Source organism: Sylvia atricapilla, chromosome 6, assembly GCF_009819655.1.
Source record: "Sylvia atricapilla isolate bSylAtr1 chromosome 6, bSylAtr1.pri, whole genome shotgun sequence".
NCBI lineage: Eukaryota > Metazoa > Chordata > Aves > Passeriformes > Sylviidae > Sylvia > Sylvia atricapilla.
The window spans coordinates 53,908,956-53,933,433 of NC_089145.1; the positions used below are offsets into that span (position 1 = coordinate 53,908,956).

Below are 24,478 nucleotides of genomic sequence, written 5' to 3' on the forward strand. Positions count from 1 at the left end.
AAGAAAGAGATAAATACCTGAGATTAAATATTCAGAATATTCACCCTCCTGAATAAATAGCAGTCTAATTTTATATACCACAGAGGACAGAGATAACATCATTTTGCTCTTCTCATCCTTACTCAGATAATTTTTCAGGACTCTAGAAAAGCATCTGTCTAAGCACAGAATCCAAGATTACAATTTTATTACACTTAAAATGCTTAACTACTTATATGAATTAACAGTAGTAGCATCAGTAGTAAAGATGAAGCATATGTGTATCCAAAGAAGACTAAAGCTGATGGTGAGAGATGTCAGAGACATACTTGGTGTAGGAAGTATGCTTTGGAAGGGTTCTGAACCACGTTCCACAGTCACTGTAGTTCTGTAGGCCGTCACAATACTTGTCACAAAGAAAGAACTGCCTGAGAACCTGATTCTTCAGACAGAAAAGTTCCAAAATCTAGATGAAGCCTAAAACAGAGATTGGTCTCTGAATCCCAGTTAGGCTCAAGTATGCAACTATATACCAGTTAGTTTGTTTGTCAAACTGAAGAAGCAAGATTTTCAAGTGGCATAGGAATTATTTATTCACAATCAGTGATGCAGATAAGGATATCCTGGGGGAGACAGAGCTCTGAAACCCAAAATTTGGGATTGGGTACCTCTATAGGATAAAGCAGTGACCATGTCTTTCATCAAATGCACTGAAGGGAGAAAAATTCATTTAAGTTTTAGGCTAAAGTTCCCAAAAATTATTTCTGTTCCATTGGGGAACAATTACCAAGAAAATACTAATTTCAAACTGGGCAAGACAAAAGAATGGAACCTATCCCACAAAAGATAGAACAGCACTGGCAGGGACTTCAACTATTTCTCCTCTTTCTTCAAGATGCATACAAAAGAAGAGAGTATAGAGAAAAGTTCAGCACTTGGGGTGACACACAATCCAAATGAGGGTTCCTTCTTTAGCACTCTTGTTCTAACTACAAAGCCAAGCTTTACTCAGTTTCATGGTCTTCTTCCTCTTTTGGAAGACGGAAGCTCTTGATATAAGGAGCTGCTTCATTGTGTGGGTAAGTGCTCAGAGAACGTGGCAGGATGAACAGAGCTGGAAATTGCTGACTCCCAAAAGCAGTTCAATGATCAGAAGTGCAGATGCACTACAAATACCACTACTTGCTTTTTATCCCCAGCTCCTAGAGCTCCTAGGACACCACTCTTAGTGTCTAACTAAAAACCTTGTAAATACACCTCCACCACATCACCTTGATCATTTTGGGTGCAAGATACTCATAAGTGCTATTTCACCCCTGGTCCAAGTGCAGGCTTTAGAGGTGCCTTACTTTTCCTGGCAGAACAAATCAATAAGCCTTAGGAAGAAGTTCTTGATATAGTCATCCTACATGTGTAGGAGAGAACTGCAAGAGAAATTCTGAGAGGAAAATATAAAACATAAATTATATAATCTTTGAGAATTTTTGGGTGATAATCTTTTGTGCTTCAGCAGAACTTATATTTTTCCACTGTGCACAGCTAACACAGCTATGATAGAGAAGATTAAAACTAAATTACTTTCATTAGTGATTCTTTTACCTCTCATTGGTTTTCATATCCACTCCTCATGTTTTGTCTTAATCAAATAATAACTCTTCATCTTGTGCCATGCAAACAGAGCTCTGCAAAGAATTTCACTGGAATTAATGATTTCACTTCTATAAAATAAGGAGACAAGGTCTGGTATTTTTAACTGCTTGGAGATAAAGTCATTTAAAATGTTATGCAGTGGAATGGAGTGCATACATTTTACAGTAATGTAAATCATAAGTAATAATAAGAAAAAGAACATACATTAAAATCCTCCTTTAATGGTGTTGACTAAAAATTCATATTTTGCAGCTTAGCCATGACAACTGATGAAATCAGTGCTTACTTTTCTCTCCCATAAATTCATGTTTAGATTTTTTTAACTTTAGCATTACATTTTAAGACACAGAACAAAAATAAAAGACTTCATATATCCATCCTGACACATTTTCAATATTATTTTTATGTGTTCATTTTAATGCTATCAACCTCATCACATTGGATTTTAGAAACTGCAATTTATGGCCAAAAAAGCAACACTATGATGCTTCTGTCTGTAAGGTTCCTCTTCTTCTTCTTCTTCAGCCTCTCATTCCCTCCTCCTCAAGACTCATCACCATCTAACCCACCCCCTTTTATCACACTTACCTTTATTGGATATAGCTGTGACCCATTAGGGGTGAGACTGTATTGGGTAATTAACACAGCCATTACTTATCAAGGGCAAGGTCTCCTGTATTCCCTTCTCCTACAGAAACCTGTGAACATCAGTCAGTTCTTGGTTTCTACGATCCTGGATTTTACTCTCCTGTGCATTTGCCACAGGCCTGACAGTGCTCTTCAGTGTCCTAAAGATCTGCCATCACACCTCTCCCAGGACTCCTTGTGGTTCAAATACTCCTACCTGCAGCCATAAATGCTGGGTTAGTCACTCAACTACCTCTGTCTCCTCATAAACCAGATTCCTCAGATAAACCCATATACACTTCACTTTGATGGTAGAATCCATTTCTGATCTAATACTGGTAATCTGGGAAAGGTTATTTCTGGAATATAGCAAATAAAAATTTTATCTGTGTTTTATTAGTCCAAGCAAAATCTAAACATAGATCCTTATCAAGTTACTAACCCAATTCCTTTGCCTCTATTTCCTGCAAAATTTTAATCTCCCCATCCAAGGGTCGTTCTTAACCCGTCCTTGATTAAGGTCCACCTTATTCTTCTTTGGCATATATAGTGCAGGATTTCATTCCAGCTGGCTCAGCTCATTACACTCACCAGCGTTCAAATAAGGATAGCCATATCACAAAGGGACCAATTTTCATTGCATCGTTCAAATCATTGGTGTCTCCACTGCCTATCCATCACTAGAAAATTCATCATCCCCAATTAGAAGCCCGGCTGCTTCTACATCACACTGTATGTTTGAAAATGACATTATTCATAACATGTTCCCCCACAAGTTTTGGCTAACAAACAGGCTCTCAGGGGAAACCAAATTGACAGGGTTGGAACCTAGATAATAAAAGCTTAATTATTATAAGCAATGATGGTATTTAATAATTGTGATCTCACTGGGAACAATTTCGAAGAAGAATCACTTTTGCTTCATTACAATGTGTGAGTGATGATACTAATAAAGGCTCACATGAGGAACTCCCAGCCTGCTTCCCACAACAAACATTAATTACTGTTCCACAAAATGCCAAAGCTGGGAAGTCAATGAGCAAGGATTTTAGTTGTGCTTGGCTGGACTATGCACTCACTGTAATAATAAAGAAAATAAGAGATAAAGAAAATAGAGATAATAAAGAAAATCAGGGGCTACTACCTACAGCATGAGGGAGAGTCATGGATGGCCCATTCTTTCAAAGTCAGGAAAACAAAAGCAGACCAAATAGACCTATTCTCTGGAAGGGATGGAAGTAGCAAGCTTAGAAAATTAATTGCCTTTACAATTAATAACTTCACACTACCTTCTTCCCTTTTTCCCCAGCTCAGCAGATGTGTGACTAATGATGTTTTCTCTCCCATCAAATTAGAAAATAAACTTAAGTCCTTTCAGTGTGCAATGTAGGCTGGAACTTAAGCCCTGCTATTGTGAGTCCTGAAGGCAGGGAAACAGGAACAGCCATCAAACAGGAACAGATAGGACTTACTTCAAAGCCTGATTCAAATGTCCTGTTAAGTAGAGTGGAAGCTATCAGTAAATTGGAAGCTGTTTCTTTCCTTGATTATAAGTGCATTTGGCTTCCTGGGTAGGGAGTGGCACAGGGCTACATAAAATTTTTAGTTATGTCTGCTTAAAAAAAAAAATCAAGCAGATTTCTTAATGCAGCGCTGGTTTTGTTAATTTCAAAATATTTGTTTTCTTATTTTCTTTTTATTTTTTGCTCTTTTCTGGAAAAACACATGTGAAACCCTCTGCCAAAAATATTAAAAATGAGAACAAAATATGTAAAACAATTTTTCAACTGCAGTATTGCATGTCAAAGAGAAAAAGTGAAAAAATATTGTTTAAACCTCTGGGTAAAATTATTCTGTGGCATTTACTGGGTCAAGATGATCTAGGTTTCTACAGATAGAAAAAGATAATTAACATCCAAAAATTTAGAGGCACCAGAGAAATAGAAAAAGATGTGCTGCAAGATTGGTGTCAAATTTATGTTCTCAATCAAACCTTGTTGATAATTACATCTGGTTCTTTGATTCAGTCTAGTGTATAGATATTACAGTCATTTGTTGATCAAAAGGAAGTCTGCTCTGAACATTAAATTAAATGAGAATGACACAGGACAGGACACCTTTCTTCACAGGGCATAGGTTAGGGGAATGAGGCAATGAGGAATTTGCTATTAATGGGGATGGGCAGCCTACAACCCACAGATCAAATTATTCAAATTCTATGAGATTCAGTACCAAAAATAAATCATAATTTTTTTAACCAGTGCATGAGCCAGGCTGTAAAATGGGAAATACCATTTGCACATAGAAAAACTTTTAGAGAACAGTAGTTCTTTATGGAGACAAGACATTTTGTGCATTTTGAATACATACAGAGCATTGGACATTTTGAAACCAGCCATCTCATCATAATCTCTGAGGAGAGGTATTTAGGAACTGGCCAGGCACACAGAGAACCAGAAACCTCCAAACAGAGCTATCTGGAGACTGTTTATGCCCATACCTTTCTTTCTAAAAAGAACAAAAATAAAGAAAATCATACCAATAAAATCTTGTGAAGGTGCTTTTAGATTTTGCTGAAAAATGTTTGAGAAAGGGAAGTAGTAATTGAAAGTGGACCTCACAACAATTTTCAAAAAGAGCTTTGTTTTTTTCAAAAGAATAAAGGTGCAAGACAATTTTCTCTATTGGTAAAAAACACATTACAGTCAGTACTAAAACTTGTTCTTTAAAAGAAAATAAGCTCTGAAAAAGGCTTTTATAGAATAGATGATTTCTCTTTTGCATTGGAGAATCACTGAAAAAAATTATTATAATTATTCTTGAGTAAATTTCTTTTAATGTGGTATGCCTCTGCAAAGGTGTAAAGGGTCCAACCCAATAAAAATACTCTGTGTAGACCTCCATATTTTTCAAATCACTATACAAGAAACAATTATCAAAATTAGCTGAAATTGATAAATGAGGGAAATGCAATAGATGTATTGCTATATATTCCAAGAGACTGGCATATATTACAGTGAAATCATGAAATCCCACAGGAAATATTAACTTCAATGCACTGGATTCAAAGCACCTCCATAAAAATCGGAAACTGGAGAAAGGGTCATAAACAAAGATCAGTGAAAATGCATACAAACACTGTTCATCACAATGAGTTGGATGGGTCTAGCAATTACTGTATTGATCACTACTATTCTCATTTAGCAACTTCATCAGCACAAGGAAAAGAAAGCCAGGAATTTGCTGTATTTGTTTTCTTTTTAAGTTAACTTATTTAGACTCTTTTCACGACCCTGTTTCATTTGTCTCCTGCAAATATTCTAGGAAATTAGTTTACTGGAAGAAGTTTACTTCATTCAAATAAAGAATTTTAAATGAAGATAAATGCTTATGGAATACAAATCAATAAAAAAACCTTGGGTATTTGCACCAAGAAAGAGCTTCTAAAATCACTGCTAATCCAGTCCAAAATAAAAATAGCCTGACCACCAGAAATGGCTTTTCATATAATTTAGCAAATAACTTAAACGGAAGGAATTAAATATTTGAGCAGTTTAGTTTTCCTCAACCAACTTAAATTACGTTTGAGAAAATACTGTCCTATTTGTTCCAAACAATGTATCTTGGAGTTCTGATAGGTCTGTCCTATTTGCATGGGAAAAAAAAAAAAAAAAAAAAAAAAAAAAAAAAAAAAAAAAAGAAAAAAAAAAAAAAACCAACCCCCAAGACACTGTTTACTCTAGACCTGTTTCATTAGTTATAAGAGACAGTCCAAAGATCCCTCATCTGCCTCACAACCATCATCAAGGACAGACTGAAACCCCTACAAAGGACTCTAAAACCCGAACACAGGAGTGCTGGCCTGGCTGAGGTGGGACGTTTGCCAAAAGTTGCCTACAGGTGTGTTCAATGGAAAAACCTGGCACGCATTTCCATCAGAACATCAGAACCTGAGCAGAAACAATGGGCAAGTCAGAGTGAATTGACTGCACTTGCTGATGTCTCACCTGTTCTCAGTTAACAGTGCACTTGCTGACGGTTCTCAAAACAAACACACTGTAATGATTTCCCCACCTTTTGGCCAACTGCCTGTCACTTTGGAAAGGACTATAAGGACCCCTGAGCTAACCAAAGAATTTTGTGATTACCCCACAGAAGAAGATGAATCTATTGGCCGGACCACGAGGATTTCGTTTCTCTGTTGGTAGCTATACCCACCCTCTCTTTCTCTTTTCTCTCTGTCCTTTATTTCCTTTCAAATCCTTGTATCGCATTTGCTGTTGGCACTCAATAAATATGCATTTGTTTTGATTAATGCTAAAATCCCCTCTGTGTTGTTTTTGCACTCTGAGATCAGTAAATGAACCATCACGACCGCCTCTTGCGTTAGTGGATCGTGACTTTAGTGTACTCCGGTGCTTCAAAATTTGAAGAGAAAGGCCACACAGTTCAGTTTCTTACAACTGCTAAGTCTGTTCTTTAACAGGTTTTCGCAGAAAATACTTCTATTCCTTCACAGGGACATATTTTTCTTTCTCTTTAATTTCTGTACATTCATGACTTACTGGCATTCCCCTTTGCCATAGTACTTGTCAAATTTTACTTAACACCAAAGTCTGGATTTGCTTGTTACTGTAGTGATGCTTTAAAGAGCCTTCCTCTATTTTATTACATAAACAGACTAATTTATTCTCCAAAGATCCTGAAAGAAAACTGCACTGCACATTTTTCAGCTCTAACCAGATCTGTAACTGTGAATAAATCAAAGGCCCACCCTATGGTAGTCATTAATAATATTGTCCTGGTGAACAAATATCCAGAATACTTACTTCCATGGGTAATTCAGAAGAAAAAAAAGGACAAAACTCCAGTAAATTATTCACTTCAAATTATTCTCCCACATGTCATTTCCATCAGTAACAAAATAATCTATCTGCATAAAGCTTTTTTATTCTGAACCCACCACTATAGTATTTAAGAACTACAACAAACAATGATAATTGGAAAAATAATGTAAGAACAAATTGTGCCACATTGAATCCTACCTGGCTGAACATAATGGCTTGGTTTCATCCTCTTTAATTTCCATTTCTTATCTAAAATACACACTAGAGATACTCTAGATAGGTGCTCTATATCAGTGGGGATGGAACAGCAGTTCCAGCCTATTTGGCCTACCCTCTGAGTTTCCAAAAAATGCTCCATAAATCTTCCTTATGACCCTAAACTCACCACAATATCTTGCATTATGAGAGCTCTTCTTGTCTCTATAACATCTTCAACTCATCTTATTGTTAGACCTGTGAAAATTTTAAATCAATAATTTTCACCATCTGCTCAGGGTGGATGGATCCTATATGCCACGATACCATTTCCTAAGTAAGAATAAACTGAAATATTTGCTGTATCTAGTACAGAACATTAAAAAAAATTTAGATTTTCTTTCTGAAACACAGACTTCCATAGACTGGATCCTGTGCACTGACAGCAGTCAATGGTGATTTTTCATTTCAGACTTTAGCTGCAAAATGCTTTGGTAAAATGAGCATGGACTCAGGCATCACACCCAGGAAGAGTGCCATCTCTTCCTCTGAACATCACAGCTTGGCCCCAAGTAGTAAGCCTTGTAGGCCCTACTTCTTGTGTCCTTTAATAAGTACAGTAGGATTTTAGCTTCAGCCATATTTTGGAAACACCGTGTTACAAGTGAATAACACAAAATAAGGAACAATATGGTTTTGGCCTATACAGCAGGAATTTTGAGTGAACATTCAACAGGAAGGATAGCACACTGCTTACTGTGCTAAAACAAAAGCATCTGACTTCTGGTTTGGCATTCATAGTTTAAGTATGTGAGATTTCAGATATGGCCAATCCAGATACTTCCTTCTGGTAATTCAATATCAGCTTCCATTTGGAATCAAATGCATTTTCCAAAACAATTTTATTTTAAAATTTATCTGCCAATAAGGTTGTTCTCAAGGCAAATTCTACAATGAAATCTTTTGCAGCTGTATTATTCCCCTTTCCTTTCCAATGATTTTTGTTTTTAAATAAAATATGTTTTTTCCATAGTTAAGGTTAAGTCTGCTGGAAGATTTTATTCTCAGCCCTTTATCTAACATTTAAAGAAAGTTTTTGTAGATTATTTGCAAAATAATCTATGAACAGAAAAATGGCTTTAAGCAATTGTTAGTAAAAACTTTGCAACAAATAGTTTCTATCTTCACTGCTAAGCTAAAATATAACCTTAACCAATTCTTCAATGAGCTGTTTGAAAAGTGGAATTAGTTTTATCCACCCTGTGGTATAGGAACCAAGTTTCTTTTCAGCTCTACCCTGAACTGGGAAAACATAATTTTCCCTTAGGCCAACTCTTACCACAGCCCCTCTACATAACATGGGCAGTACAAAAGTAATCTTTAGCTTTATGCAGCCGTTGTTTTAACTTCATGAGTCAGATAAAAGACAATATCTTTGATCCCAGTGTGGGTACAACTGTAATCATGCAAACATAGCTAATTCATCATAGCCTTTCCCCATGATAAATAGCACATAATACAGCAGCATAAGAAACTCCAGGTTACTTAGTCTAGAGAAGCAAAGGCTCCAGAAAGACCTTACTGCAGCTTTTCAATACTTGAAAGTGGCTTATAAGAAAGATGAGAACAGATTTTCATCAAGGCCTGTAGCAATAGGACAAGTGGCAATGGTTTTAAACTGAAATAGGATAGATTTAGACCAGAAATAAGTATGAAGACTTTTATAATGAGAGTGGTGAAACTGGCAATAGTTGCCCAGAGAGCTGGGGGATGCCCTATCACTGGAAATATTCAAGGTCAGTTTGGACAGTGCTCTGAGCAACTTGGTCTAGTGGAAGATGCCCCTGCTCATCGCAGAGTGTTTGGACTAGATGACCATTAAAAGTTCCATCCAACACAAACTATTCTAAGATTCCATGATTCTATGTGGTACATTCACAGCAGGATTTATAATGATTTAATTATTCTAATAGAAAGCAAACAAACATTAAAAATCTCACTAATTGCCTAGCATCATCAGAATCCTACAAATTCAATGATACTTAAAAGTACTATTCATTTTTTTCTGGTTTTTACTATTGCCAGATAGATATCTCTCATTACCTAAAGGATTGTTTCTAACTCTTGGGAATATCGGTAATCAACACTATTAATAAAAACTGAGGGATGCAAAACCTAATGTCAGCTGACATTTTTGTTAAAGGGGACAGTGTTGTTTAGTCTAACAACTATGTTTCACTTTAAATAGCAGTTCCCTTGGTGGAAAAAGGCTTCCCAACATATTATCCTCACACAAAGTTATCTAATAGCTTGATGATTAAGACTTTCAGGTCTAAAACCTGATAGCTGTCTTTTGGGATCCAGACTGCAGGGCATTTGACAAAGGTCTGGAGCTATCATTTTGTTGAAGGCTAGCTGCAGAAGCTGCCAAGAAAGTGAATCTAATACTGGGCTGTCATCCTGCCTGAGTAAGACTGATAGTATCATCAATAAATCCATACGGTAAAAGCAGAAATATGCCAATCAGTGGTTCTTGTGAGAAAAAGAAAGAGCCACTAAGGAAACTTATTATGAATTAAATTGCTGATAAATGTTATCTCTGGCACTAAAAAGAGAATAAGCTATGCACAAAGCAATGACTCCTTTCATAAGAAAAGTGGCTATCAGTGACAGCCCTTCTTGAGAAGACTAAAAGGCTGTGCTGAGGCGTGTGACTTCACAAATAATGGCAACTGTTAAAATAGGAGCAAGAGGATGAGGTACAAAGAAAATTAAGCAATGCAAGTCAAATATTTTATATTGTTCTTTTTCTTGCTTTCCTACAAAACACAACAAAATTCTTAGCAGCTGAATGAGAACACTTGAAATGTCTGCATGACATTGAGAACACTTGAAATGTCTGAAAACTTTAAAGTTTTCCTTACACCAGAAAGAAATATTGAGTAACATCAGCACAAGTTTTGGACCTGAAAACAAATACTTTAATGTGAAACTGTCCCTGAGTTGACTAATTTTGCTGCCAGTCTAGTCTTGCTAGTGCAGATGTAAGGAGGCTCCACTAACATGGCTCCTTTTTCCCTCAGAAACATTTTTTGTTGCAAAGGATGTAGGCATTACACCTATTTGAAATGGATGACTGCATCAAATTTCATGTACAGAATGTAGATATGCCCATAAATTATAGCATTTTTAGTCCCATCCGGGGAGAGGATAATGCTCTATCATTTTTGATATAAATTCTCTTTGTAATCACTCACAGTGGTAAACACTCCACCTGAATTTGATAAATATTTCAACTTCATCTATAAATTCAATTTTCACTAATCAACATCTTCAGGGAACTTTTTAAGTGGTAACGGAGAAAAAGAAATAACAGTAGCTTGATATTTGGTTTATACATCGATGCTCACATACATTTACATAATATCATTCCAGGCAAATGACATGCTGTACATCTTCCCTTCCTTTCTATTCCATCTCTCTGATTCACTCAAGATGTCCTACTCATATTTTGTAAACCCTGCAGTTAAAAAGAGTAGTCGTGATTAGTACTGAAACAATCACAAAACATACAAGAAACACAGAGGCAATTCTTCATCGCTGTCCTTTTCTTACTAGTGTAAGAGATGTTCTAGTCATCCAGACTGCAATCCATGGCAGGAATTTGGTAGTATATGGAAGTGAGACTCACAAGCTGAGAGCAAAATGAATCTGTTTGTTGCAGACTTCAGACAGCACTTATACACTCAGTGTGAGAATCTTTGTTCAGTCCTTCACACACAACCCAGTTGCAGGCCTGTAATAAATCCTTCAGCCTGACAGTTTGTTAGTTTCCTCAAGGTTTGCTGGCTTTTGAAGAAACAGGATGCCTTTCCTAATCTCAGATAGTGTTTAATCTACTTTCTCTCATGCTTCCCAGGAATTTTCTGCAATGCCAGGCTTTCCTGTTTCCTTATAAGAATTATCTCTTTATCTGTGACTATAAAACCCAAGAACAATAAGACCTGTGACAATATAAGCCTTCAGAAGTTGGATAAGGTGGAGAGAGAAGTTAATTAGGAAAAGACATGCTAGGTGGTAAGCCTATCCTTTAGAGAACAAGTGTCATATGTTTTCCATGAAGGCCTGCTGTTAGAAGCATGTGGGGTTTTTTCCCCCTATTAAAATGGTCATATTAAAACTGATGCGAATAACAGACAAACAAATTTGATTTTTCTGGCTTTGGTGTCCTAAGCAACAACAAACAATAAATCTCTTCTTAGGGATGCATCTTTTTTTGTGAGGGAAGTGAAACCTGCTTCCACAGCTGCAGACCTAAGAGAATTTTTGCAGTGCAGAAAAGCTTATGAAGCTGGCTCATGGAGGCTGGGACTCACACCACTCATCCCCAAGTTGACGCTGAGCCAGCAGTTTATCTTTTCCACCATCAAGGATATCCCTAGACTCTATTAGGAAGAATGCTATCTGCAGGTCAGGGGGGAGCTGATTCTTCTTCAGATATGCTTAGGGTGGATGAAATCACACCTGGAGTATTCTGTCCAGTTTTGGGATCCCAAATACAAGAGAAACAAGGACATACATAGAGCCACAGATTCATAAAAACATAGGATCATTTGGTTTGGAAAACTGAGTCCAGTTGTTGATCTAACACTGCCATGTTCACCACTAAACTATGTCCTCAAACACCACAACTACCCATTTTCCAGAGATGGTGACTCCCCCATTTCCCTGGGAAATTTGTTTCAGTGTTTGAATAGTCTTTCCCTGAAGATATTTTTCCTAATACCCAATCTAAACATACCCTGGAGCAACTTGAGGGCATGCTATTTCTTCCTAGTTGGAAGAGGCCAGGTCTCACCTCAGCACAACCTCCTCTGAGGTAGTCATAGAGAGTGGTAAGGTTTCACTCAGTTTTTCTCTCCAGGCTGAACAACCCAAGTTCCCTCATCTTCTCATACCAGAGAGAGTTCAGCAAAAGGGCCCTGAAGATGATAAAAAACCTGGAGCATCTCTCCTAGAGGAAAGGCTCTGGTAGCTGTAACTGTTCAGCTGGGAGAAGAAAAGCCTCAGAGGAGGAGACTGACTTGCTCACTGCCATTCAGTCAGTCAAGTAAAGCCTAGCGTGACTAAGAGCATTTGACAGCTCAAATGAAGGTGATGCCTTACCAGGGCAGACAGTCACTCCCAGAGAATACGGAGAATTTCAACAAGCTGCTCATTTGATTTATGGACACATTAAAAGTATTTCAAAGTGTTTCTCCACTGTATCCTAGAGTTTCTATTCTGGCCACAAAGTTAGCTTTGTATTTGTAGAACTGCTCAGCACTGTGTTTTTAATCTACTTCAAATCCTTTTTGGAAAGGTGTGAGAAGAACTCTTCTGGCTTTGGCAAGGGTCCTCTGGAAGCAGAATACACTGTAGGGGTCATATAGACTAATCCACAGGAGGCTGAGTCCTCTGCCCTTTGCTACATGAAGAAAAATGTAGAGCTCTGAGATACCTTAGAGCCACTGTGTGAACTGGTACCTGGTGAAAATGGGGATTGTGTGATCCAGCCCCCAGAGTATGAAAAAGTCACAGCAGGTCTATTTTGGGGGGGCCGTTTTTGGTGGCACTGCTATGTTCTAAGTGACATAAAAGGCTTCAAGATGAATGTGGAGAATTTTTTTAGAATAATTACTTCTAATCATATGTTCTTTGGAGATATATTTAAAATTCATATTTTAATTGCTATATAAGGGTTCCATCCGTTCCTATTAAACAAACTAATCAAAAGAGAGAACTGTGTGTAACTGATGGACCAGTTTATGTCGATTGCTTTTGCCAAGTTTGGAATCCAGCCATTTAGACACATACACACAGCAGCTCTGTCAGCTCCCTGGAGCACCACTTAAAAATGCAAAGAAAAAGGAAAAAAAAAAAAAAAGAGCCATACCTCTTACCAGATGCACAGAGAATCTGAAAGACAGGATTTTGGCAAGCATAGCGAGAATTTAGCCTGGCACATGAGGTCAAATGATCTTAGATAATCAAACCAAAACTGCATATCTAAAAAATAATGATCTAAATTCATCCATTCCCAGAGACAAGCGCAGCGTTATGGCTGAGGCATGACTGTTTTAGTCTTTCTGGATGGTCACGACAGTATCTAGATCCTCTTACAGCTCCCTGATTACATTTTTCAGCTAATGGATACAGTACTATACATACTGAAGGAACTGAGCAGCAATCTGAGGGGTAGAGAGACATTGTCTGGCCCATTGTATTTCCTGGAATCATTTCTGTCTTACAGACAGCTGATTGCATTATACAGAAGATTTTCTGATCACGTTACAATTTTGTGATTGATTCTGGTGACTAAATGTCTGCACTGCACTTTGAATTCTCCTGAATATCCCCACAAATAAGTGGTATGGGCAGACCTGAGCCTTGCCATTCCTGCATTTTCCTATGACTGTCATTTGGTCTTATATTCGAAGCATGCAAAATATTATCTCTGCTCTGCATGTCCCACGTTTTTGCAACATCATGAAAAGTATAAAATATCCTTCTTTCATAGTGTTTTTATCATGGGATCTTGGTGCTGACTCTTATTCTGGATTACCATAAATCAGATGGCCCCATTACAGCAATGCACTGAGACTGGATATTACAAAAGGTATAAGAGTAATGATTTATACTGAGAATAGAATTCATCAAAAAAGATTTTTAAAAAGGGAAATGAAACTGTCATGAAGAATGCAGGTGTTCAGTGAAAAATGAAATTAATAGCATTATTTTCTCAAGACCTGTCTTTTGTGGGGGAAGAAGGAGCTGCTGTTGACATCAGCATGTCTTAGATGATGTCCTGAGTCAAATGAAAAATATATCACAAATTCATTTGAAACTACACTCATTTGAAAAATTAATACACTCTTGGCCATATGGAATATGAACATTTCAGTTTGTAATCTGTGTTGGGTTTTTCTTTTTTAGGAAATAAGTTTTTGTCCCAAGAATCCTGCTCTTCCCACCTACACGGTCTCCCTACTATATCAGATCTTAAAAACCAAAATGTCTTTGATTTAATTTCATCAGAAAGCTCCTCATGAACAGAGACATATGTGAAAAACCTACACAGTGATAAAAAGATGGAGGTGGCTGAATTTGTTTTATTAGTCTAGAATGTCAATGAAAAATCTATGGAGCACCAGGAGAGAGGGGCTAGTATGATCTTCTAATTACCAGAAGTTAACATCCCTTTTTTTTTTCTTTTTTTTTTTTTTTTTTTTGAAGATCTGTAAAGCAAACTAATAAGGTCATTTCACACAGCAAAACCAAGATCACAGACTTTTTCAGCACATGCCATCGAGTTTCAGCCATGATTAGATGTAAAATTGCTCCTATCTTTAGCAGCACAACCTAACTGATCCTCATTAGACCCTGAAAGTGTACAGCCACAGTCCAAACCAAAGTAGGTCATAGTTCATAGTGAATTTTGGCATTCATGTCAGTCATGAAATTGAAAGTATGACCACTTCTGTTTCCTGTTTCTAATAATAAAATTCATCAGGAAAGGAAATCCGGACCCTTTAAAGCTGACAGAACAGATCCAAGGAGAGATCCTTGCACATCAAAGTGTGCAATTGTGTCTGAGTGCCCAAGAAGCAATAGTTTCTTTGAGATGGCCTTTGCTAGACTCCCAGGAGACAACTTTCCATCCACAACTGAATAAGGACTAAGCACATGCTGATCTCCTGTACTTTCCCTTCCCCTCCTGGGAAGAGTCTTTTGTGAGACCAGTGCTGAAATGAGAAAGACTGGCAGCTCTGTGATTTCTAGTCAGAGAAGTTGTAACAGACAGTTATCCTTTGTCCCTCCCACATGTGGCAGATACAACAGATACAGACACATTCAGTGAACAAAGCCATCTCATTTGTTGTTCTCTTGTTCCTGCTTTTTTTTTTTTTTTTTTTTCCCCAGAGATTTTAAATTCATATAGCATGCAAATTGTGTGAGTTTTGACATCAATTATTGGAAGTTACCATGTTGTCCTGTTCACACAAATTTAGGACAGCTTATATCCCAAGTACATTTGCAACTTAAAGAGGGAAAATATAGGTGATGAAAAAAAGATGCTCAGTCAAGGCTTTGTAAAATGCATCTGTTCTGATTTTCAAATTTTATTTATTTAGATAAGTATATTAAGGTACCAGATGAAGGAAGACAACTTACAGCAAAGGACACCTTTCATTGTCTTATTTCCTAATCAACAAGTTCTCCCTCATTAGAAAACACCCGAAAACATCTTCATCTGAGGTTGATGAGATTTTGGGTCCTGAATGTAGAGTGGAGAATTAATTGCAAAGACACATGGAATGTTACCATCTTCTTGAAGAGATCTGCCTGCACTACTGCTTGCTGTGCAGTAGGACAGGGAGCCAGAAAGCTACATCACTCAGGACCACCAGCAGGAGAACGGCTGAATTACATGTGGAGGCCAAGTTACATGTGGATAAATGCTACTTCAAAACTTTGGAGGATTCCAAATCACTTGTGGTATTGTTGTTACTGGGACTCTACAGCCACACATTTAACCTATTAGAGTATTTAACCAGTTAAGGAAAAGGATGTTCAGAAAACAGAAAATTGCCTACACTATACAACAAAATAGTTCAAAAGAAAATATGGACACTCGACTGGCCAGAAGGAGGCTTCTTTCAGCATTTAAAATATATTTGGGATAGACAGACAAGCTTAAGCATGTCAGTAAATAATACAAACAAAATCCATAAGAAAACCCGAATTAGAGTCAGCAAACTCGTAAGGATACCAGTGCCTAAAGTGCTCTGTTCATACATGGCTTCAAATCCAAGCAACTCCAGAACCCCAAAACAGTGCACTGAAAACCAAGATTTAGGGGCAGCAAGATATTGGGCAGATCTCTATAGTATTTAGTGACCTGGGTTTCTACAGAGTTAGACATACTGGCTACATGCAAAGCATCTGGGAGCATTCCCAGGCACTGGAACTCAACCATCCATAGTAGAAAACTATTAAAACATTGCCTGTTGCAATTTTGGCAGGTCATAACTAACTTTCTCCCAAGGACAGCTCATTCCAGAGACATTTCCCAAAAGGCAGTTTGCATGCAGCCAGCATGTTTTGGAGTTTATGAGAATTTGTTAGCACCGTCAATGGCCCATTGTGTGCCAGTTGGCCTAATTGTCTGGGAATGTTTCTGGGAATGTTTAATATAACAGTTTATTTGTGCCCAGTATTTTTGAGCCAATGTAGCAGCTCACCACTGTCAAAAAGGGAGGATTTGTTCCTTCTCTTGACTACTTCTTATATTCTACATTATATCAGTTCTGGTGCTTGTCAGGCACCTTTCTGGGACCCTCCAACTCTGAAGCCTGGAAAAATCCATTTGTTTCCTCTTGCTGGAGCAGGTGGCTGCTGGTTAGAAATTTGAATCGGGTCATTGCTCAGTCTAGCAAGCACCAACACCAGCTCAAAAAATGCATGGCCATGTCTGGAAAGGGGAGAAGACTGAATTACCAGGGTGAAGTAGGATCTCTGCCTAAAAGTGTCAATGATGCATTAGGCTGTGCCTCATGTGGGTTACTGAGGTGAATTCAGTCTGTTATTTCAAGACCAGCCTGAGCTGATGTAAGCCCTCACTGCTGCTGCAAGCAGAGGGCCTTTTCTTGGCTGCCATTTTTTGAAAGCCCATTTCCCATATCTCCTCCCTCCCTTGGGCCAGCACAACAATATATACACAGTCATGAGTGAGTTGAACTGAGGAAATGATCCTCGGGAAAAAAAAGTTAATCCTAACTTGGTGTAGTTCCTTACATGGCAACAAGTGCTTCTGCCAAAAGGAGGTTCTTGAGTAGGAGCAACACTGTGGAAGTAAACCTATCAAATTTAAGTAAAAGTTGGAGCAGCAATATCAGGATTTATCAGCTTAACCTGCTTATGGAACTGCAGTATTGGATATTTCAAGAGGCATCTAAAAGCCTTGAGAAGGTATTCAGATTGAACTACAGCAGAGATTCACTGAGAGGAAAAAAGGGCTTGTAGGCATCCTAAATACAGATAACGATTCAAATACTACTGTAAAATGAAAGACAGCTTGTAGAGATTTTCTTTCTGGTTCTTTTTGTTTTTGTTATAAAATTCATGTTTTCCTAACAGCATTAGCTGTCAGCTCCTGTTAAAAACAAACAAGCAAACAAAACTTTATCTAACAGGATATGAGGCTCAAAAAAAAAAAAATTTTTGAATGTTGTTTTGTTCTTTACGACACTCCAGAAGCAGATACCACAAACAGTTTTGAGGTGCAACAACCAAATTCATGCCAGTGTGACATTTTTATTGCATGCATGCTTTCTTTCAAAGTAATTTCTGAAGATACAAGTTGGGAGAGGTGATAGAGAAGAAGCATTAATTGCCTTTTACTGTCAGATTGATCTAATTGGAAGCACCCCTTACCACTAATTACTTAACTAAATTGCATTCTGCAACACAGACAGGAGCCATATTATATTCTTGGAATTCTGATCCAACTCCAGAACATCCCATGGAGTAGTTTTCATCGCACACTTGTGTAGGTTTTCAATGGCTTGAAACAGTTAAGTAAATTTTTCTAGCAGACATAGCACCATCCAAAGAAAAAGCTTTCTATTTCTTTTTCCTTTTTTGGCCTTAAGCCTCCATGTAGCTTTTCCACTGGTAACTTTAAGACTTGATGCTTCTATTTGATAACTTAACTTTTCAATTTTTTTCCCGAACCTTTTCCTCTCAAAGAACTCCCCAGGCTATTTAAAAGAGTAGCCAGTGAAAATCAATACAGTTCTGTCCTTTTAACTTGCCCTCTACTGATTTAGACCACTTGGGAAACTACAATCTTCCAGTGCTTGCCACCCAGAAGTGGCAAGTTAAGTGCTTGCCAGTTGTGTCATCCACTGCAGCTGGACTGTGATGTAACTGCTTGAAAATGGAGCAGAGGTCAGGACTTCACAGCACCCATCAAAATGCAGGTTAATTACCTTGTAGGTTTATAAGTGAATTGAAGAAGGCAAAATCTGTAGGCATTCACAATAGTTCCTGCTAATCCAGCCCATAAAACTGAAGGGGAAAGTGGAAAAAGGGAGGCATGAAAGCTTTCACGAGCACAAGTTTTCTTCAAGCTTTCTGCAAGCTGACCGCTTATGTAGTTTATGTATGTGATTAGATTTGAATGAGAGTCTTCCATACAAAGACTTTTGTATTCTGATATCAACCTTGAGATACATTTCCCGTGGCACACCTAATAATATTTTTGATTTTACAACTGCATTCCTACATGGATACTAATCCGACAGTCAGTAACACCAGTAAAAGTAACAGAATCAGTGCTTGCATTTATACTTTTGAGATCAGAAACAAAATTATTCCTTTCTTATTTTTATTCTTCTCTTTTCTGTCTTTTCTTTTTCTTTTCCTGAGTTTCCCTGCTTCTATCTTTCCCTCAGTTTCTGAGATAATCAATATCTATCTTCCTCTTTGGGCAATTCCATTCACTAGTCCAGTTGAACATGCACCCAGAATAGAAAGCAATTCTGTTTTCAGGAAATATCATGAAAAGGAGAGAGTAGTCCTAGAAGGGATCTTAAGATGGGGCTCAACATTCACGATCATTGTATCCGCCTTTGTGAAAGCATTGCCTTCCTGCTAAGATAATTTCTCTTCATTATTTATGCATATAAAAATAATTTTTAACAGTAACTTAAAGAGAGCAATATCTCCAACAGTTCCCCCAGAAAGCACCACTCGGAAGCCTGTCTCAACACAGCTCACCAGATGTTCTGTACCAGCACCTGCTGTGCCCTTCAATCACTGCCTGCACTCCTGCTGCCATGTGGGTTCAAACAAGGGTGAAGGATAACAGCACCTCAGATTCATTTACTTGCAAGATAACAGCAATCAAATTTACAGACTTTAGCTAAGAATTGCTTTATCTTTTGCTGAAATGTAATTGTATCTGAGCTGTTGCAGGGGCGACTCTTTAACAACAGGTAGTGTAACTACAGATTAAGACAGGAAGATGAATTATATTATGAACATCTTGAATTAGGATGATTTTATTGGATAAAGATCAGCTATCCAAGCTGAAACAGATCCAGGGCATTAGGGCATAACATTTCTGGTTTTAGGAAAAAAATCAACAGATCTTCTCTTGCAATATCTATCCAGCATATCATCTGATGTCAGAGCACATGAAGATATGCCAGGCATACATAATTAGAAAGCATACAAAATTCAATTACAATAATACAATTTCCAGATAACAAATAACAATAACAAAAAAAAATTGCAAAAGTATTCTGCATTCCCCATTATTAAGAATGTTGCCATAAAGATGAACCCAAATAAAGTATCTAGTCGAACAAGCACAGAACAATTCCAGGTCGATTCAGCTGGAATTCCAAGGTTGGGCATGCATTCATCTATGCCTGGAGTTCAGAGCTCTGGAAAGGGACAAGCTATGCCTTTTCCCTTCTGATACCTGCTGCCTTGTCTGTCTCAGCAGCAAATCAAGAAGCACACAAAACACAAGAAAATTATGTCTTCCAGCTTCCGCAGAACCCCAATTAAACTCCATTCAGCAGCTGAGAGCAGCAGAGAAAGCAAAACTTGCATCTGTTACTGTTGCTGCAGTTGGAGGTGTGAGCTACGCCGGAGATTTGCCAGACTCCTCAGCCTCTGAGCAAAGCAGAAGGGAGAAAGATGAACTTGTGCCAAGGCATGAGCTGTTTCCAAATGCAGCAACCTGTGCAGAACCAGAAGGTCACAGTCTGCAGCTGGCCCAACTACAAGTGAGACAGAGGGAACAGTCTTAACAAGCATCAAATTGCCAGACAGGAAAAAGAGGCTTGGGTGCTAATCTGTTCAGAATGAGGAGCTGGTCTGGGATAAACTGAGAGAGAGGGTGAGAAACATGTGGGAGCTGTTTGTTCCTTTGTCTGATAGACACCCTGCTTCAGTATTCTGGTAGACTACTTAGTCTGCTCTATACATCTGGGATAGATTCACCTTACACCTCCTTTGAAGAAGGGCAGGGTGTGAGATGATAGGGACTTTCACTGCTTTGTTTCCCAGATCCCTCTGTTCTGGTTTTCCAGAATGGCCCCCATCTGCTCCTCATCTGAGCTTTTGGCCCCAGTTTGACTGCAGCATTGCTTTGACTGTCACTGACATCACTGGATCGCAAACTGTAGTCTCCATGTATCTCCCAAGGCACTGCTTCTATTTGTCTCGATTCCTTGTAAAAAGCTTTTATAATGAAATTAAAACTTAGGAAATTAGAAGGTATCCTCCTCTAGTTTCAGAGGTCACGATAGGAGTCTCTCAAGTAAATATTTGTCAAGAGCAGAAGCTATTATTCCTAGCTAGTTGGGTGATTTACCAATGCCCTTCTTTCACCTTTAGAATTAAACTGTGATTATATTTTAAAGATATCTGAAGTTCAAGAGGAGGTATTTTATTCTCTCAAAGCCCATGCTGAAACTTCAATAAAGAATAATTTAACTCAGAGGAAAAAGAATTTTAAAAGAAAGAGAAAAAAAAATTCTCTTAAACATAACTGCTTTCATTTCTCCTTGGGGAAGTTCTATAGTGAATCCCAAGTAGCCTTTCTGTAAGACTAGTACCAATGTTTGGTTTTAAAAATCTATGTAATAGATTTGGAGAAGCCTTACTCCTGAAGCACAGTTGCTTAATTTTCTTCTCTTTCTAAAGTAATTTTATGCCACATTTTGAGGCTGATCAAATCTAGATTTTTTTGGGTTGATGACAATTCTCTGATGGTTTGAAAATTTTAGCTATGACTTTGATATACCATGCTCCATCACCAAAGGTAATGAGAGCTTGGTTGATGTCTTCAGTGGAACATAACCATATGATAAAGGAGCACCATGGTTGTTTCCACCTAAAGCTGGATATATAAATGCCATATGATCCTTGTGGTCATGACAACACCAGGAATGAAGTCATGAGGTCAACTCTTTTAAGGAACAAGCAGTCTTGTTTGAGGAAAGATAATATTAAAATGCAGCAACAAATAAGGATTAAAGAAGTAAAGGCAGTGACAGCAGGATTTATGACTGCAGACATATTGACTAAATGAGCCATAAAATAATGACTCAATATTCCTCCAAGTAACAATTAGACACTGCCCTTTAATAGGAAAAGGCAATCAAAATTCACAGACACAGACAGTCTAGGAGAGGCAAATCTGGACCTTACCCAAAGCCTCAGTGAATGTAGTGCACAGTCCTTCACTGAAGACCTCCCTTGGGACCTTCACTGCAGGAGAAACCTCTCATTAAGCAGGCCCTTGTTTTTACATCGTATTAGGGAAGTTAGCAGTCCTGCATACAACCCTTTCTGACTCTTCTCAGTCTCCTGAACTATGTGATTTCCTGGCTCTAGAGATGGAAACTATGAAATCAGTGAAAACTATAGGATCGAAGGACTAGGTTTCACCAGTGGAGCCTGGGTATCCAATTTTTCCCACTAAGTCTATCTACTACAAACAATCCCCTGGCAGAAGAAATAGTGTCCTCTCTCTGCACTCCAGGCTTTTCACAAAGGCTGATAGACAGATGGCAGATAGCAATATCATTGCGAGCCCACAGTGAGAGGAAGCTCTTTTGTCTGCTGTGAAAAGCTGGACAGTGCCAATATGTGACGGAGGATCACCACTTGTGGCTGCTGTTAGGAGCACGAAAGGACGATGCAGGCCAGCAGGAGGTCAAGCAGGAAAGCTTCTACTTTATTTTTCTGACTCCATATATATACAAATTTACAGACAGGCCAAGATTGGCCACACAGGTAGCCACCTCTTCGACTTCGCTGGTGACCATCACCATCAATCATCATTCTCCTCCTAGAGAGGAAGAATGTAATCAAATTCTACTAATATATATAGTTTACTTGAAGCTGCGTGAGAACAAAATGCAAAAAGTGAAAAACAGGCAAACTTGAGGCAACACCAATGGGTACCTTATCCCCGAGAAATATACAGATGTTCAGTGAAAATATCCAGGGCATTATATTGATATGGAGGCATCTTGGTTTCTCTGGATCAGCAGCCAGGCTTTTTGCTGTCTCCTCATTTCCTCTTTTAAGCCAGCCCAAATTTCAACCAATGACTAGTACAAGGCTTCTCTAAGTCATAGGCTCACCTCCCTGCTGCTGCTGCTGCATGCACATGTCACTGCTCTTCCCTACAAGAGTGGTGAGGCTGCCCACAGACCCAGGGTGGGCAGTTAAAGGCTTGTGGGAGTTGCTACATTTTCAAATTAGTATTGTTTCACAGAAAGGAAAACTGCACATTGAGAAAACAAAGCTCTTCACCAATGCCATACAAAGATATAAAAAGTCAGAGTACACATAAGCTTCATATCTGCATACTGCCAAGTTCTGTCTTCCTTTTTTACACAAGGTATGTGCCAGTGCACCTCTGTTATTGTAGCAGAGTCATTTTTGCAATTAAGTGGAAAGCTGAAGCCAAACTCAAATGCCTTAAGAGTATTTTAAATTACTAGGATGTAACCACATCCCTCTCTCCAAACTTTGCTAAAGTTTAGGATCCATTTTAAAGTGTCTGAACTCGGCAGAATCAGAAGGCAACTGCAGATCTCTGATCTAAAGCCTTCTCACCCTTTCAAATCTGTCCCAGCAGCAATATGTTTTCACCACAATTCTTTACAAACACCTATATGTGGTGTTTTTACTTAAAATTCAACAATGCATGGCTTCTCATTTTTTAACAGAGATCCAAGTTTTGTATTTTGATATGCACAACATGTTTCAAGTAATGCCCTTCACTACCTTGCTACAGCTCATTATGAATATGAATTGTGGTATGAGGTTTGTTGGGCTATCAAGCTGGAGCTTTGCTGTCCTAATAAATTATGGAGCTTTTTTTGTCCCCCAGTCCTCTTTTTTTATCCATTGACCCATTTGATACACCTACAACATTCTGCTTCATAACCAGTTTTCAGGAATAGAGAGTTTGTTACCTAAGAGTGAAATTCCTGACATAACAAGGTGCCAATTCTTGACTGATTTCTGAAGTATTACCATCTTAATAATGCATCCTATAAATGAATGGCAGAATCTGAAATATAAATAATAACCATTTAGAATTTTGTAAATGCAATCCAGTGCTTTTAAAAACACAACACGAAAACATTCTAAATGGAGTCTAGTATTTTGTTTCCTTTCTGATTAAAAAGAAGTCAGATTGCTCAGCGCTCTTTCAGTTGCAGGCTGATTTGCAAGCATCGCCACCTTCCCAAACACTCACAGATTCTGAGGGTGATGGACCTCGTCAGGAAAGTGCAATGTGATATCGAGCTGCATAAATTGCTTTTTGCATCCCCTCCCCTGAATGTGTACAATTTAAGGAGGGAAAAAAATTGAAGAGAAAATGCTGAAAAATGTTGCTTTTCCTGGGCACATTCCTTAGCACATTTCCGCTGTATGCGCTTCTTTCACTCCAACAAACTCTTTTCATTTTGCCTATTTCCTCGGTTTATTATTATTTTTCTCCCTACCCATTTTAATTTCTTTTCTTCCTAAAGAGCTGTTTTTAACAGCTGCATCTCCAGCTGTCAAGTGAATAATTCAGGGGAAATTTCTCACCATTTCAAGAATTGTTCCATAAAATACTTTTAAAACAGTCTTCAAATTTGTCAGAAAAAGCTTCACAAGACAGCTGCATGAAAAGAGTGTTTTATTAGTGGACAATACAGCTCTTTGCAATGTATGCTTAACCTTTACTTGACTTTAAGTGGCAATTTACTGCAGACATACTTACCACTGCTGACAAAGATCCTGCCCTTGAGGACTTAGTTTTTCAAAGTCTTCTTTCCAAAGGATCTTCGGCACTTTTTTGACTCTCAATGAGGTTTTCAAAACGTACCACCCAGCACCACATACCGTGATGCCATGTAAATTAATGTAATTAGAGTTCTCTAGTAAGATAAGGTATTACAGCTGACCATGGCTCTCTAATCACGTGGAATCAGCTGTCAGTGTTCAGTAGCTAAAAGATTTCCAGTACCCTTTGAACTTAAAGCTTAGAGCATGGTTCTGCAGCAGTGCTGTGTGCAGTAGGCCTGTATGATACATCTCTCATACACACC

General features: G+C 38.2%; 1 long non-coding RNA gene across 1 annotated transcript in view; it reads right to left on the reverse strand.

Moving 5' to 3' along the window:
* Positions 1-306: 306 nt before the first annotated feature.
* Positions 307-24,478, reverse strand: part of LOC136363235 (uncharacterized) — a 295,276-nt gene continuing 271,104 nt past the window's right edge. The window contains exons 2-3 of the long non-coding RNA XR_010743943.1: positions 1,579-1,661; positions 307-1,384 (exon numbers count right to left, since the gene is read on the reverse strand). This is a non-coding gene — a long non-coding RNA (uncharacterized lncRNA). The remainder of the gene's footprint in view (positions 1,385-1,578; positions 1,662-24,478) is intronic.